This window comes from Cannabis sativa, chromosome 6, assembly GCF_029168945.1.
Source record: "Cannabis sativa cultivar Pink pepper isolate KNU-18-1 chromosome 6, ASM2916894v1, whole genome shotgun sequence".
Taxonomy (NCBI): domain Eukaryota; kingdom Viridiplantae; phylum Streptophyta; class Magnoliopsida; order Rosales; family Cannabaceae; genus Cannabis; species Cannabis sativa.
The window spans coordinates 20771874-20778166 of record NC_083606.1 but is presented as its reverse complement, the minus strand read 5'-3'; positions in this window follow the sequence as shown (position 1 = coordinate 20778166).

Sequence of the window (6293 nt, the reverse complement as noted above, 5' to 3'; positions counted from 1 at the left end):
TAGAAGTCAATCCTAGACCTAAGCAACAATATATAAGAAACTAGCTTTACAATTAAAAATTAAAAATAAAAAGAAAAGAAGAATTGTTATGGAAAAAAAATTAAAAACTGAAAACTGAAAATAAAATTAAAAATAAAAAATTAAAAACTGAAATAAAATTAAAATAAAAAATTAAAAACTGAAATAAAATTAAAAATAAAAAGAAAAGAAGAAAAAAAGAGAGTGAAATGATGGATTGATTGATAGAAAATGAAAAAAGAGAGGGAAGAGAGTAGGATTTGATTGATGATGGATGGAACGATGACTAAGTGGTATTTGTGTAATAAAACAAACTTTGTAAGTAAAAAAGTAGATATAGGCGTGTAGGAGTATTTAGGTAATAAATTGTGCAAAAGTGATTTTTCATGTAAAAATTTCTTTTATTTAGGGTTTTAATTTAGTATTTTTATTTAGAGACTGAAAAAAATTAAGAGGAAGAAGAAGAGAAATTTGGAGGAGGAACTTGGAGTATTGTGACATAGAAATATGTTATTTACCTTGTATAACTTGAAGGAATTGTGCTTAAATTGGTATTTTTAAAATTAATTGGGCATAGGAATATGTTAATTAATTAGAGAATCAAACCATAAATACTTTGAAAAAAAGGATTATGACATTTTAAATTCCTAGTTGACATTATCAATTTACAACAATACTCATTTGCACCATTATATCAACTTTGCATTTTTAGGCCAATTTAATAATTCTAGCTTGTTTTCTTCATAGTTTGTGTTTGTTATTTTTTTTAACATATTCTCATCACTTTATTTTATTTTGTTGAAATCAATTTTTGATAATTAGTTTTATAAATTAATTTCTAATTTCCAATCCCTGTGGAGACGATACTTGATTTATCACTTTTATTACTTGTTACGATTGCGTGCAGTTGCGTATACAATTTTTCACAACAAGTTTTTGGCGCCGTTGCCGGAGATTGATTTAGTGAAATTTCATTTGTGTAATATAAAGCATGTCATGAAAGAAATAAATACAAGTCAAAAATACCATGCACTTGGGCAAGAGCATTCTCCCTAACAAGAACGGACGGAGCCTCATCATCTGAAGAGTCTTCTTCCTCCTCGATCAGGACAACTTTCCCTTTTCCTTCCACTAGGGCGGACGACCGGACAGGTCTTTTAGCTTCCTTAATCATGATAGCATGCTCCACTGGTGCCTGGTCACTAGGAAGAACCTTCTTTCCCTTCTTGCTCGACTTCTCCTGCTCGGTCACCTCGACCTGGCTAGGATTTGCCTTCTTCTTCTTCATGGGCCTCGGCACAAAATCCTCTGGGAAGAATTTTTACTTGATATAATTGGCCTCAGTGGCCAGAACAATGATGTTCCGAGCAGTGTTCGGCAGTTGAAGAATTTTTTTGTGCTCTCTCCCTGAGCTCCAATGTGAAAGGAGGGCGACAGTACGAGGGAATCTGCTGGAACCGAGTGTAGACGGTATCCATGCCCTGGATGAAGTTGTACTCATCCACAAAATTCCCTATTTTTCTCACATCAGAGTCCACGGTGCCCGTCAGCCACTTTTCTTTGATCTGAGAAAAATAGAAATACCCCGACCTTTCTGCTTGGGGGTTGATTTCAGATCAAAAAGCCAATTGGTGTCGTGCGGAGATGGCTCACCCCATCCCTATGAGGCATAAAGAATGAACAGGGGAGACAAATACTTGATGCCCTTCGAAGTGAATTGGGTCTGGCAGAGATGGTAATAATCCGCAATTCTTTTGAAGTACAGAAGCAAGGGCAGTATAGCACCCTACTTAGTGTGGGCGCCTGACCAAGCGCAGTACCTCTCCCTTGGACTGGTCGATCGGTGGTTTGGAGAGGGAAGGAAGCATTAAACATCCCTTAAGTAATCGTGCTTCTACAAATTCTTCATTTTTTCTTGGGTCACTGTGGATGGAGGAGAAACCCACCAAGCTCCAGCGGCACCTTGTCTTCTCTAAGGAATGCCTCGGTGTATTCCACAATAATGTAGTCTTCACCGGTCTCGAACACAGGTTTTCCATCCTCATTGAAGCCACCAAAGGGCAACCTCCGAGCTGCACCTTCCTCCTTAGCTTCAAAAAGAGTATCGAGACGGACCTTGCCCTGATCCTCCATCTCTTGGACTTCAGCGTCCCCCTTAATGTCTACCTCCTTAGCAACAGGCTGAGGCTGCTCCACACTCGGCATTGTGGCAAGCCAAGCTACGTGTGGGTCAGTTAGAGAAGACTTTCGCACTGATTGTTTAGTGCGAGCCATTATTCCTGGACGAAGCTTGATCGGTATGTCTGGCAATAGTTACATCGAATGTAGCAATGGGCGTACCTACAGCAGTAGGATTTGGACGGCCTATGGGTAAAGTGTCAACTATATCTGGTCGCGCAATATATGTCCAGTTGGATTGTAAATATTGCCTCCAGCCCTTCATGAGCTCCCAGATGAAATGTTTGTAGCCTTCACCTTCGATCTGGCTGGGGTAAAAATGGTTTTGCACTTTGGGTTCTGGAGAAGGTGTGTGTTCGTTGCTTATCTCCCTATCTTCGAAGCTTGAATTTGAGAGACCGTCACTAGATGAGGACGGACTAGCACGAAGGCAAGGATGATCCTCATACAGAAGTTGAAGAAGATCATGGTGTTGGAAATTATTTTACCAGGATCTTAGATCTACTCACAAGTATGTTGATTAACACCCTAAATATGAACTTTCTAAAACGATGAAATAAACACATATAAAGTTTAGGAAACCTTACATTGGGTGCAGCGGAATAATATGACTCCTTCCGTTCAGATATCTAGCCCTTGATTCCTTTCTGTAGCAGAGCATTATCAATATCTGAACCTGGATCTCTTTCTCTGAATCTTTGGTGCTGAAACTCCTTCTTGCTGAAAGTCTTTCTTCACGATCTTCCTCACTATGATTGAGGTATCACTTGCTGTGTGTGGGCACTACTCATACACTAAAGATTTTGAAATTAAAGAGGAAGAGAGAGAGAGTGGGTTCGGCCAAAGATAGGGAGAGAGAAGGCTCAGGTTTAACTCATTGAGAAGTGTCAGAAGAAAAGTGTAATTTTCAAGAAGCCTTCACTATCTATTTATAGCATTCCACTAGGGTTAGGTTTGAATTATTTGGCATTAAAATATTGAAAATATCAGAGGAAAAAACCCTACAAAAGTGGCCGGCCCTACATAGTGGATTTGGGCCTCACTTTTTGCAATTTTGCAGTTTTATCTTTTCTGCATCTGATTTTCTCAAAAACGCCAATTTTCTAATTCAAGCATAAAAATGCCAATTCTAACTATTTAATAACTATAAATAATTATTAAATAATATTGTCATTTATCATATTTATTAATTGAACCATACAAAGTATCATAATTAACAAATATCCCCTAAAACTCTTTCTTTACAATTTCGCCCTTATTTAGTGAAAAATTCACAAATAGACACAGTCTAATTTGAGAATTATAATTGATTAATCAAAACCAATTACATGAGTCTTACAAGCAATATTATCTCAACTAGTGCGGGGACCATGGGTCTATATAACCGAGCTTCTAATAAGTAGATCAAGAATTTAGCACTAAAATTCACAACTTATTAATTCTTCGTTGAATCCACGCATAGAACTTAGAATTGCACTCTCAGTATATAGAATGCTCTATATGTTCCACCATATAGACACATCATTAGTTATCCATTGTTATAATCCTAATTTGATCAATGATCCTCTATATGAATGATCTACACTGTAAAGGGATTAAATTACCGTTACACCCTACAATGTATTTATTCCTTAAAACACTTGACCCCGTATAAATGATATTTCAGCTTATGTGAAATGAGTACTCCACCATTTATGTTCGTTTGGTCAAGCTCGAAAGAGATCATCCTTTGCTTACTATTCGCCAGATAGAAGCTATAGATTCCATGTTTATGATAGCACTCCCACTCAATTGCACTACCGTGTTCCCAAAATGTACATATCACCCTGACCTAAAAGTAGGCTTAACTAACAAATCAAAGAACACGAATAGCCTCTTGAGATTGAGCCTAATCATAACAGGATTAAGATCATTTGATCTAGGATCAACTAGGCGATATTGACTTGAATAGATATTACGGTAAGTTTAATAAATCTAAGTCAAAGTTCAATATCGGTCCCTTCTGATGCATACTCCATGCATCCAACCTGAGCTTTACTTTAACCAATGCTCTGGAAAGAACATAGCACTTCTCTAAATGCAAGTAAACTCTGTTGTAGATTATCATATCAGTAAAACCCTATGTCTGATAAATCTAGGAAACTTTATTCACATAGTCATGTTTACTTTCCAATGTGTTGACAGCACAATAAACAGGATCAAGTATGTGAAAAGGGTTTCAGATGAATTCATACATTATATACATATAATCATGAAATAAATCATGTGAACCATGCAACATTAAATGTTATTTCTGATCTATATTAATAAGTAAATCTGATTATATTGAAATGAGTTTTATTTAGGGCATAAAACCCAACACATGGTCGATACAATGTTAGCTTCCCCAAAACTCACCAGGGTTCATCTACAAAAGGTAGGACACAAGATGAGTATTTTGGCCGGGATAACGAACAGATACAGATTGGTTATACCGACCAGGTCTGATCAAGGAATCAAAAATAGAAATTTTGCATGATATTGAGGTTTACAATCCTGAATTTCAAAATTTTGAATTAAGGGTTAATTTTCACTAAGCCCCGAATGGACAAGTGAAACTGAATATCGTGGAATCAAAATTAAAATGCAATTGTAATCAAGCAACATGGTTAAGAATAGTCAAGATTTCACATTCCTAAACCTAAATTTTCTATGGTTTCCCTATAACAAGTTCAAGAACTACCAAGTTATACAGTAGAAACCCAGAAAATCAAATATTCAAGCATAAAAGAGGAAAAAGATGAAGAACTTACTCACTGTTCGAAGCTTTAGAGTTACTCAGATGACGCTATTCGATGTTTCTTGGTGATTCTTCAAAGGATTTGTTAAGAATGAAAATGTCTAAAAGTGGTTGATTAGGGATTTCAACCTTATTTATAAGCTAATTAGTGAGGCAAAATAATCATTTCAAAATTTGAATACCTCAATTTCCCCCTAAAAGTGTACGTTGAGCACTCAATTACCTGAATGGTAACCGTCAAAATGTGCTAATTTTTAGGCGTGCTTCGATGCACAAGTAGTCAGCATTAATGAGCCAAAAATTGAAGAGACCCTTGGTCAGAGTCACATTGGATTGTCAACAGACACTTCAAACATGTGCCACCCGTTTAGATAAGGATTCAAACTGAGTGAAGTCTACGTGCGACCCTAAAGGTCCCACGTAGACTTGGGGGAAAATGTTATCCCATTTCTTGCATTCTGACATGGCAAAATATATAAGTGACACGTGTCCTACATTCCTAGCATCTGGGTGGAGATGAATATCCTGAACCGACTTCAAGTAGCACATTTGCTCATATAACATCTACTTGCTCGAGCAGGGTAAATGGCAGACTACCCGAGCAGGGGCATGTTTGGCTTTCCGAACTACTTACCAAGACTAGACTAATGATATCGTGGAGTCCAAGCACGAAGACAATCCCTACAATCATGGGATTGAATTAAAGGGATACGGTAGGCTTTCTCAATCCCCTATTTTGTGTATTCTATTTATGTAATGAATGTTCCTTCCTATTATCGACATTGTAAGTAAAAGGAGAATCTTCCCTCATGCATGAAGGCCCTATAAATAGTGATCTAGCTTCACTAGAAAAAGGGATCGAAAGAATTGCTATAGAAAGAGATCTAAGAGAAATACTCAGAGATTTCATTGTAAGAGCTTAGAGAGAAAACACTGTGTTCTTTGTTCTCGAGTTAATACAATCTAAGGGGAGTAGGCTATTACCGTACTAAAGGGGTCGAACCTCTTTAAAATCTGGTGTTTTTTATCACTTATTAGTTTTTGCTTTATTTTTATTATATTCTTAATCGCTTCATAATTGACTCACTGTCATTAACTAAAAGCGAGGTCAACAGATTTAGTTAACGAATATGACTGTGAAATTTTCTATCATCCTACGAAGGCCAATGTAGTTGCAGATGCTTTAAGCAAAAAAGTTCCTAAGCAGGTTTTCTGCACGATTATGATCTCACCTCAATTTGAAGATGACATGGTCAAATCAGGTATTGAGTTTGGGGTTGGAAAACTTAGTAATTTAACACTACAATCAGACTTGTTG